Raw genomic sequence first — 12,445 nt, forward strand, 5'->3', positions numbered from 1 at the left:
ATTGAAAATAAATCTAAAAAAGCCTGCCACTCTGAAATGTGTTTTGATTGACCAAAAACATGTTTAGTGTTTAGATTCACTGCACATTATAAAACATATCCATTTTGGCTTGACCGACATTTCCATGCGAACCTAAATTTTGATGCTTTCATTTATTGTTGCTTTCAAATCTAATTGTTTGTTTCCAAAGAATATTCCTTCTTTGTTGTTAATTTTTGCACATCTATGTGAACTAATACATCAAATGATCCACTTTCACTGCACTTTATGTTGATTTATTAACTTAATGGCATCTCAGTTACTTACTGAGTTTGGATAAATGAAATGCTTTTATTAGAAATAATTAAACAGCATTCATCCTTTCTCATGAATTATTGCTCCACTGTCAGTTGAAATAGCTGGGTAATTTTTATATATACTTTTGGGGGTTTTTGCTGTTTGTTTTTTTTTAAATAAATTGCCACTTAGAGGAAAATACATGAACACATAATGACTACCTGAAATAATTTGCACCCTTAAAGGATAAAGCAATTGTTATGTGATAAATGTTTATTTGCAGTTTTAATTATTTAACAAATTATCATAAAAATAAGTCACTCTAAAACATAAGTAACATTTTAGTTACCATGTGTCCGACCATCTGCAGACACACAGACTGGTAATATTCCAATAAAATAAATTGTGCAATAGGGAGCGCAATGAGCAATTAGTAGGTTTCCGTGAGCCCTGTGATTCCACCAGGACCTATCGAGACATTGCTTTTGGTGATGAATGGGAATAAAGCAATGACTGCATCTAATACAGGTTACTAGCAGTCATTCCCTTTTCCCAGGGTGAAGCAGAACTTTTTAGCATCACAGAATAAAGATACTGCAAGAATTTAGGGACATTATGAACGTAATTGCTGTAGTCTAGTCACTATTTAGGCTAAACGTTGACAGACAGAAGTATAAACCATTATGTTGCAAGAATGGGATTAAATAAAAATTCATGGGGAATCTCCCCACATTATTTCTCCTGATGATTTAGAAATACTTAAGATTCTGATTCTTTTTTTGTCCCTAAAGATTAAATTAATTGTGGCTTACTTTCTACATTTCTCTGCTGAAACCGTTCTTTTCTTTCAGTGTTTATCACCAAATTTAATTGGCAGTGGATTATATCACCCTAATCACATAGTAGATGTAGAAATCAATGATGAATAGTTCATTCTTCTGCTAGGAAGGTTGTCCTGAACATCTGCACTGGATGTATCTCTCCATAAGTAGGCTAAATTAACTACTCTTTAGCTGGTCAAGATCCATCATGTATCAAGTGATAGTGGGTATACCAGGGCAATCTTTATTATAACAAAAACTCAATATTACAGGTTATTCTACCAGCATCAAAATACTTTTGATACATGAATATGTCCACTCATCTTGACAGGTATGAAGCAAAATCCCCAACTCTTTACACCCTGAGGAAAAAAATGAAGACAGAAAGTAAGTCTAGCTACAGCAGCACTTTTGACTTCTTGCTTGAGGCCTATCAAAATAGCTAAAGTAAACACTGCAGATTAGTATCAGTAAAGGAGAATAGGAAGGAGATCATAAAATTGCTTTTTAAAAGCTAACAGGATATTGTTCTTCCCTGCAGTTTTGCCCATTCCATGTTCCAAGTAAAGGAATATGAATGATTCATTTACAGAACTACTGTACTTCATAATGTCAGACTGAGAGTGCACCAGGCAAAAGGTTTAAATCTTAAACAGATAATAATAATAATCTAAATTTTTTATAGTGCAGTGATGCCCTACTTTACCAAAAGTTCTACCGACCTGTGAGGAATATGGTATCTATCACTTTGCATGAAAAAACAGAGTGAATGGGAAGAAAAAGTATATAAAGTACAGTTAAAGTGGCCAAAGAAATAATAGGCAAGTTCCTGCCTGCCCGCACATGTGCTTTACTGCACAGTAGACTAATTAGCTGCAGAGTAAAGAGGAGTAAAGCAAAGTAAAGCTGCAGGGAAGCTGGGTGACAGCGACCACAAGCTGATCACCTTCACCATCCTCCATAAAGCTGGCAATTCAGTCAGCAATACAGAAGTCCTTGACTTCAGGAAAGCTGACTTTGACAAACTCAGGAGGCTTGTCGGTGAGGCCCTAAGGGACCATGACCCAAAGGGGAGGGGAGTTCAGGAAGAGTGGTTGTTCCTCAAGGGAGTGATCCTGGATGCACAAGCCAAGTCTATCCCATCTCAGAGGAAAGGCAGCAAAAGGGCACACTGGCCCCCTTGGCTCTGCAGGGAACTAGCAGACCTCCGGCGTCTGAAAAGAAAGGCCTACAAAGGATGGGATCCACCTCCAAGGAGGAATACTCTGCGCTGATCCGGACCTGTAGGGAGCGCACCAGGAAAGCCAAGGCTGTGACTGAACTCCAGCTAGCTACAAGTATCAAGGACAATAAAAAGTCCTTTTTTAGATATGTGGGGAGCCGGAAGAAAAGCAAGGGCAACATTGGACCCCTGCTAAACCAGATGGGACAACTGATGACCAACACCCAGGAAAAAGCCAACTTGCTAAATGGGTACTTTGCATCAGTTTTTCACCAGTCCCATGCGATGCCGCTGCCCATTACGGGATGGGAAGGCCTGGATGAGGGAGATTCCTTACCCTCCATCAATGCTGAGTTTGTGAAGGAACACCTTGAGAGGCTTGATGCCTTCAAGTCATCCCTCAGGGCGCTCTGGTGACAAACTCCTCCATGACTGTTTCAGGCTGGACATAAGGAAGAGCTTCTTTACAGTTTGAGCCCCCAAGGTTTGGAATAGCCTGCCGCCAGAAGTGGTTCAAGCACCTACATTGAACACCTTCAAGAGACATTTGGATGTTTATCTTGCTGGGATCCTATGACCCCAGCTGACTTCCTGCCCCTGGGGTGGGGGGCTGGCCTCAAAGATCTTCCGAGGTCCCTTCCAGCCCTAATGTCTTTGAAATCTATGAAGTGTAACATGCAATGGTATTAGGCTGTAGTAAATGAATTAACACCACCACAGTTCTGCAAAAGTAAATAACTGTGATTAAATGCATGTGTAGATGTTGACTATGGGTGTAAATTGTGCCCAGTCAGCCCTGCTAGCAGGGGGCCAGACTCCTGCTTGCCACCTAGCTATGCAGCTCCACACTTTCAGCATCTTGTGCCCCAGCCAGCCCCAATGCTTCCCAACCCTGCCACCTGGAGCCCAGGGCAGGAGCAGCCCTGGCACAAACTGCTCTACCCCAGCTCAAATTGCTCCTGTCCTGGGTGCATGTGTAGAAGCTGCACCCAGGAGTAATTTACTCCACCTCAAACTGCTCCAGAACTCATTGCTTCAAGTTAATAGCACATGTAGACATACTGACTGAGTCCTATTTCCAGATGGCATTTTTGGTCAAGGAGCACTTGCATATGTTTGAAACAAGGGAAAGTAACTAAAAGAATTCTGGAATAAGCAGATGAAGTGGCTAAAAAGAAGACAAAATGATGTGGAGGAAAGTAGGAAAATGTGGCAGGGCAAGTACACAGCCAATGGGAATTAGACCAGCAAATACCTGCAATTCAGCAGGGGGGGAAACAATTCAGAGTGGTGCAAGTGTTGTCATGTGGGTGACAAAGTCTCCTCCCAGTTACTGCTTCCATCACCCCATGATTAAAGGGGAAAGAGGACAGCAGGGCTCAGGACTAGAGGGATTAGAAGATTGATTTCAAAGGAGGGGCTGGGAAGCCCTACCTATTTTGGCCTGCTATATATTGAACACTCACTGGACACATCTACATGTTCATTAACGTGCCATAATTATGGTGCATTAAGTTTAGTACCTGTAATGACAGGTACTAAATGCACCATAATAGGTGCTATTGCGCATTAGTGCAGATGAACGGTTTTTATGTGACTCTAATGTGCAGTAGATTAATTCTACTGTGCATTCGCATGGTTTTTGCCAGCCGTGCGAATACGCAGTAGAATTACTCTGTTGCGACATTAGTGTCTTGTGTAGATGCGCCCACTATGTTGTGGATCTGAAGATAAGCAGAAATATGTGGACTCTTGGATAAAAGCACGCTAGCAGATTTTACTTCTGAATAGCTAAGGGTTTTAACCCCACAGTCTCCTCTAAAGCCACAACATTTTTTTAAACCCACGTGCTTAGCAAGTATCAAAGAAACAGAACTGGAAGTTACAAGGCGTAAGGAAAATACAAAGCTGACACTTACCACTGACACTTACCCTTAACTCAAACAGCAGAGAACCCCACTGGGTTTGGAGTAGCAGGAGGTTGAAGAACCAGCGAAGAGGACTCCTGACGTGGAGTCAATAGAAGAGAACAGAAATTAATCAGCAGTGAGGGGGAGGCATGAAGAGCTACCTCGGGGAAGCAAAACTACACGTGTGGGATGGAATAAGAATTGATTGAAGGTATTGTTTCAAAGTAGGAGCCATTTAGGAAACATAATGCTTCCAATTATACTCAGTGGGTTCAAGAGACAAACAATAAGCAAATTGTTATGGACTTTCTTTACTGAATAGCAGATTAGCATCCAGCTGTAGCAAAACTGATTTGGAATCATTTGTAATGACAGACCATTTGACACGTTATAGGAGTCCTGGAAAAAAATTAGCTGCGTTACTGTTCAACAAACAGTTCCTTTGTGGGAAAAAAACCCCAACCCTCTAATAATATTTTTGAAAATTTCTGGGCAGGTAGGAACAATGCATGATAGAAACTCTACAAAGTCAGACAACACGGATGCGCCAGGAATAAATCTTCTGAACATTGTCCCCTATGATGAACTAAATTAGACAACGGTGGGATAGATATTTTCTTTCTCTTTGAACAAAGTAAATAACGTCTAACCACGGTGATTTCAGTTGAATCTCTCTCGGTAATTCTGAATGTCTGGTGCAGACGGGAGGCTGTTTCCGCCATCTCTGAATAACACTCGATGATTAGCAGGGCAGTCCTGTGCCTTCCCTTCTTTCAGATCAGCATGTGAAAAGTGAAATATGTGGACTGCAAGTTTAGAGACTAAGAGCATATGGGATCCACCTGACTTCGAAGGAGCCCATGTTTGTTTGTCTGGTAGCTGCCACGTCAGCAGGATCAGGGCCTCCTTTTCACTCGTGTGGACTCATGTTTCTTGGACAGACCACAATGAGATTCAATGTGGGATATGCATTTTGGAATCTGGAACCAGAATCTGAGATGGTTCTACCGAGAATTTCCCCTGCAGGTTCGATGGATCACCTTGAATGTGGGCTATACAACTGAGTAATAAGCCGCCATATACATTTCTGATTTCTCTCCCTATATGACACACAGAGCATTTCTACATGTAATAAAATAGACCTTTTTCACACATGGCACTTCACAAAGATAACTGCCCAGTTATTGCTCTTTACACATGGGCACACCAAGGCAGAGGGAACTGAAATAATTTGCTAGTCAAGGTAGAGCTGGGAATAGAGCCTAAGCCTTGTGACTCAGCAGCAAGTGCTCTATTCACTGAGGTAGGGCTACATTTTGGTCATGCCAAAACAGCTGCTAAACTGCAGAGAAACAGCATAAATTAATCGGCACTGCGCTTTGTGCTGCTATGTCTCACTGATCTGGGTACCTAAAGTTAGTTTTAAATAAGCTAGCTTGGAGATCTCAAAGCTACTTCAGTTATGCACCCTGAATTATACTTCCTCTCTATACTTTGGAAATTATATCAGAAGGACAGCTCTGTGTTTTTAGCTGTTTTCCCACCACCCTTGTTCCTAGGAAGCAAATAGTAAGGGAGACGTACTGTAAGCATCACTGAGAATTTGGGCCAAAGTCTGTTCTCCTTTTCAAGTCAGTCAACCTAGATTTTGACCCACGCAGTGTTTAGCATCATCTATAGCTCAGGTAGTCGCCCCTTCCTTTTTCAAGTGCTTCCACAAAACCCACATCTGATGGCAAGCCTACAAGGAATCAGTCTTCTAAGGTAGCTTTGTTGAGGGCATCTTAGCACCTACTGGTATGCATTTAGACATGAAGAAACACTTGGTACTGCTAACCTCAACTCTGCCCACTTCTCCTCTTATTATTTGTTACTCCCATGTATTGTACCTCTATATAACAGGAGATAAAGCAATTTAGAAAAGAGAATTACTTGCATTTCTGAACCAAATACCTGTCCGGTCCACCCAGGCTTCTGTCCCATAACTCTGCCTTCACTGTCACCTGACACTGAAATCTTGCAAGGAAGGACAAAATGGCCCACAATGTCCGTAGTGATTCCTTCATTGATTACCCTCACCTCCATATGTCTGGCAAGCTGCCACACGACATGCACAGCAGAATGGCCTTTGGGAGGCAAGCAACCCCATCTTCACACTCGAGGAAGGAGCTGCATTGAGCTGTTCTCTGCTGGTGGCCTCCGTAATTTATTTCTAAATGATTCCTAGAGAATAAGCAAAGTGCACTAGAAGACACATTTCAAACTGGCTTCTGCTGCACCTTTGTAACACAAGGGTAGGCCCGCTCAGGTAAGCAGAACAACAAAGCCACATGAATACAGTTGGCCAGTAGGAACCACCACAGTCTGAGATCTACAAGAGTAGTCCCAAAGTACTTTAAAAAGAGAATAAAAAATATTGCATGTGCCATTATCCTAGCTAACAAAGGAAGACGGATGTCTCAGTAGTTAGAAAGCTAGCTTGATAATTCGGACCCCCAGTTCCTTGTCCTATCACAGCCTTCCTGTAACAGCTTTGTTTCTTTGTAGCTCAGTTTTCCCTCTGAATGGGTACAGGGATAATAGCACATCCTGGGTGCCTATGCAGGTCCATTGTGAAATTAAATATGCTCCAGCTTGCAAGGCATTCAGATCCTACAGCACAAGAGGCAACATGAGCCCTGTTACCGATTTTCACCTTCATGGCTAGCTAATATTCAGGGTCGATAGGCAATTTCCATTAGTAAAAGAAACTGATAATGGATTTGGGTATTTCTCTGAGAGAATCCGGCTTGTTTAAATAGGACATGTACAACATCTCATTTCTCTGAAAACTGAGGGCGCATCGACCCATCATCGTATGGTGACGTTGTTAGTGTGCCATACTTTAGTACAACCTTCTGGAAATACTAAAGCATGGCACAGTAACTGTGCTGTACACATGGCACATGGTTATTTTTAACCATTACTTCGCTGTAGCGGTGCACTATAACGAGAGAGAGCGCCACTACAGTGAAGTAACTGCCAGTCATGCACACACCCACGTACTCACTACACTGCCGTAGCACGTCGCTGCAGTGACATAGCGTGATATGTAGATGCATCTTGAAGGAGTTAAATTATAGGATACAGTTCTTCACTTAATATTCAAGCCTATTTTTCAACCAGCAGCTTACGTCAGAGTCTTCCATCTCTCTGCTTTTGCTTTTTTCTTAGGGTCGTTCTATAAGTGCTCCTTGGGCTATGACTGGCTTTCCACTCCTTCCCTGTGATGTTTCTAATTGCAGGCTTATTGCAGGCACATGCACACACACACCAGGACAATATCAAGTGTTCTGTAAGTACATTCGACACACGATGAAAACCCTTCACTCAGAAATAAGTTTCTGACCATGCTTGAAGGTATGCTGTAATTGGGTGGTGGCTCCTATGTTTCAGCTGCTGCTTATTTTTCTCTCAATTAGCCTAAACAAAGGGCAGAGATTACAGCCTCCACTTTCCACCAGCTTTCAGCCAACCCTTAGCATAGCAGAATTTTAGAGAGACAGAAAATGCTGGGCAGAAAACCATTATGAAAATGCAGTTATTACACAAGCATTGAAATGATCCCATTGTGGCAAAAATAAATCACTCGGTTACACACTTCTCAGCTCTGCTTTCCCCCCTGCCTTGTCATGATCATTTTCTGAAAATAAGTGGGTAATACTTACAATGGTGCAACCAAGATGTAATATATCATAGAATCATAGAAAATGAGGGTGGGAAGGGAGCTCAGGAGGTCACAGCTAGTCCAACCCCTTGCTCAAAGCTAGACCAGCCCCAACTGGAACTTCCCGGCCAAGGCTTTGTCTAGCCAGGTCTTACAAACCTCCAAGGATGGAGAATCCACAACCTCTCTGGATGACCTGTTTCAGTGCTTTACTACCCTCCTAGTGAGAAAATTATTGTTAATATCAAACCTAAATTTCCCTTGCTGAAACTTGAGCCCATTGCTCCTTGTTCTGTCACATGCCACCACTGAGAACAGTCCAGCTCCATCCTCCTTCAGATAATTGAAGGCTGCTATTAAATCCCCTCTCAGTCTTCTCTTCTCCCAATTATATAAGCCCAGTTGCTTCAGCCTCTTCCCATATGTTATGTGCCACAGCGTCCTCATCATTTTTGATGCTCTCTGCTGGACTCTTTCCAATTTGTCCACATTTTTTCTGCAGCGGGGGGCCCAAAACTGGACACAGGACTCCACAGATGTGGCTTCCCCAGTGCTGAACCCAGTGTGAAATAGAGGGAAACAATCACTCCCCTTGCCCTGCTGACAACACTCCTGCCAATAAGTCTCAGTATGACGTTAGCCTTTTTTGCAACAAGGGCACACACTGCTGGCTCGTATTCAGCTTATTGTCCACTGTAACCCCCTGGTCCTTTTCTGCAGAGCTGCTGCCCAGCCAGTCACCCCTCAGCTTGAATCGGTGCATGGGATTCTTCTGTCCTAAGTGCAGGACTTTGTACTTGTCCTTATTGAACTTCATGAGATTCCTTTTGTCCCAGTCCTCCAATCTGTCTAGGTCCCTCTGAATCCTAGCCATCTCCATCTTTCCTTTCCTCAGGATCCTGAACTCAATCATCTCATAGGGTCACTGCTGCCCAACTTGTCATCCACTACTATGTTCCTCATCAATACTTCCGTGTTTGTGAGCAGCAGGTCAAGAAGAGCATGCCCCTAGTTGGTCTGTCCAACACTTTCCAAAAAGTTGTTGCCAACATTCCCCAAAAACTCAACAAGCCTATCTCCAGGTTCATACCAGAGCTCTGGGCAATCCTGTGGTTTTTTTACATATAGTGCAAGTCCTCCTCCTCCTCTTCTCCCCTGCCTGTCCTTCCTGAACAGTTTGGACCCAGCCATGATAGTGCTCAAGGCATGCGAGCTCCCACCACATCTCTGTTATTCCAATCACATCATAGCTCCATGACCGTGCAAGGACTTCCCATTCTTGCTGCTTGTTTCCCAGGCTCCGTGCATTCATGTAGAGACACCTGAGGTAACCCGTGAATTGCTCTGATTTCTCTGGAAGTATGAGTACATCTCCCCTACTCCCCCCTCCTGCTTTCTCTTCCTCCAGGTCTCCCACTTCCCCGCTTACCTCAGGGCTTTGGTCTCCATCCCCCAGTGAACCTAGTTTAAAGCCCTCATATATAACGTGAGGTAGTGCAAGATAAGCAGACTTTACAAGCTAGTCAGAAAAGACTTGCACAGTCCTAGTGCTAAACAGGTGACCATGTCTTCTCAGACTGTGCCAATTCTGCTCAACAAAAATAAAGGGGAAGCATAACAGGAGTTGGCAGGAGGATTAGAAGATACAACAGTGAGGCAGAATGGTCATATAGAGGACTATGTGCCTTCAAGATGTATTTAAGAAAAAGAAAAGGCATGTTGGAAATAAGGAATATGTAGCCACTGACAAGGTGAGTGAATCACCGGAGGTGGCATACCACAGCAGCGTAGATTTTTATGTTCTGCAATTCACCTCCATCTCTCCCAACCTATCTCACAGAACATACACCCTGAATGCTTAATCATAGCATCAAAGGAAATAAAGCTTCTCATTTGGATCCAGGCTGTGCAGAGCTAAAAGGCTAACATTTTCCACAGTGTTATGAGATTGATATGTAATACATCACTTGAGCGCTGGTCCATATCTCTGTAGTGATGCGAATACGACATCCTTCAGCTTAGCGTAGCGCTCACATTGCTCTTCTCCGCATGGCTTCAGAAAGCCATGGAACATGGGTTTTCAGTGCAGAGAGAAGCTGAGTAACAGAAATCAGCCAGAGCTGTGGGTATTATAATAGCCAAGCTGTGCCAATTTGGGGCTGGACATAGTTGTGTGCCCTCTTCAGTAAGCAGAGGAGCAATTGCAGAGTTGCCTAATCAGCTCTGCAGTAAAGCATCGCTGTCTACATCACAGTAAAGCATCACTGTCTACACGTGTGGTGCATTTAGGCCACAGTAAACTAATTTAACTCCACTGTAGACTAATACTGCCCAACACAAGTACTATCCTACAGCAGTTATTTAGTGTGCCAAAACACATGTGTAGATTGGGACTGGCTGGGGCACGAGGCAACTACAGTGTAGGGGCTGCCTGCAAGCTAGTCCTACACTGTAGCACCCTTGTGCCCCAGCCAGCCTCTCTGCAACATGCTGAGCCAGGACAGAGCAGCTCTAGCTGGCAGCCTGACCCCTCAGGCTCCCTGCCAGTCAGGGCTGCAGTGCCCCAGCTCAACATACACGTGCTCCTGGGACCACATCAAACATTGCAACTGGGAGTAATAAACTCTCGGCGCAAACTGCTTCAGAGTTTATTCAGGCATGGAAATTGCACATATAGATATGCCCAGTATGTCCTATTCTGGTGCTTGGAAGGAACAATCCTTCTCCTGCCTTCAGTACAGGATTGGCTGTTACGACCTGTCTTTGCCCAGATGTCCTAAGGTGCAGACTCCACCTGCCATCCTCTTCAGTCGCAGTCTGTCCCTAACACAGGTCCTGAATCCCTCCCCCCAGAGAACGTTAGTCTGCAAAGCAGGGCTGCCACATTTCTATTCAAAGCTTGAACATATCACCTGGCTTTCAGACTTTCATTGCTACTTTTTTCCTGCAGTGCCATTTAACTTGATCTCTGCATCCCCACACAGACTAGACATATAGCAAGCTAGTATGACTCAAACGATCACTTTTATTGTTGAAGGGGGAAGATGTCACCCCATCCAGTTGGGAAATATGGAAGACCTAAGTCTTGGGAGACCTGAAAATGATTTCAAAAAGTTTTTCTTTTTGAAATAATGCTCTTGGGAGCTTTTCAGCATCAACATAAAGAAGATAGAGTGGGCGGATTGGAAATGTGTTTAATTAAATCAGCACATGATTTTCCAATTTAAAAAAAAAAAACCCACAACCTTCCCTCCCACCCCCAAAAATATTTCACCTTTCCTTCAAGTTAAAGAACCTCCAGGTTTGGTGTCAGTGAAGCATGTGATATTGCGGAGAATAAAAATCTGTCCCGGAGGGTGGCAGTTGCATCTTTATTCTCACTCCAGTGGAGCACATGATTGTAAGGCTTTTCCTCTCCATTATGTGACTGAGAAAAGTGTAAATCTCATTATTTTGGAATATGAATAACAACAACAAAACCTTGAATGCCCTTGATGCCATCCTGAAAGGTTAATACTACTTATTATATTCCTAGTTGTACTCTTTATTTGTACTGAAGGCTCTCTGGGTCGACACAGGTGGAGAATGCATTAGAAAAAAATTTCATACCTTCTGCTGCGGTGAAATAGCTGAAAAGATGATGGAGAAAAAAAACCCAAAACAAAGCAAATGATAATCTTGCTTTTGCTGGATCAGCATATTCAGAGCCCTGATTAATGTGTAGAATAGTTCTTAAAATAGCATGCGCCAGCGTGAGCAATTTATTATTCAAATTTGGCTATTAGATCTGTCATTGTGCATGAGCAGACTGGCTTTTTTTGTTAAGAATGTATCTGTTATTTATAATTGTTTGACAATTTGGATTTACAAAAATATTAGAGCAGAGTTGCCTGCCAGCTGTTAGTAATGAATACATGTTTGTAAAGGAAGAGCGCCCAGTATATTTAGCTATGCATAGAGACCTTGGGTTTTCGAACATCTAGGTTTCCTCCTGATTAAGGGACACAAAAGATAAAAGCAAGAATTGCTGGATGTCTAGGAGGTGTTGCATTCATAGTCCTTCTGCAACATTTGCACAGGTAATTGTGTGTATGCGAGAAATTGTGTGAACTTGTATTCAAACGCCGTGGAATATAGCTCATGTAACCTATCTGTACTCCACTGTTTCCAATCAGATAAACAATTCCCCACCCCGCTCCGTTTAGATCAGACATATTCTGCTAAATAAGTGTATTATCCTATCAGAGGTGAATGCATATCACTGTTGGATTACATCAAGTTTCTGAATTATTTGCTTATCTCTTTCCTTCATTTTTATAAGTGCTTTGAGCCTGCATCTATGGCTACATTGTAAGTGAACACCATTACGATATGTTCTTATGTATATGTGCTAAGCTTATGCCTGGCAATTCCTTAATATCTTGCAAGTACACATTAACTTACCCCTTTCAAATGTAGGAGTGATTTATTTCTTTGATGAATGAGGTTCATCCTAAATTGTGAGTAGATT

The sequence above is a fragment of the Alligator sinensis genome, unplaced genomic scaffold, assembly GCF_000455745.1.
Source record: "Alligator sinensis unplaced genomic scaffold, ASM45574v1 scaffold121_1, whole genome shotgun sequence".
NCBI classification, from domain to species: Eukaryota; Metazoa; Chordata; order Crocodylia; family Alligatoridae; genus Alligator; species Alligator sinensis.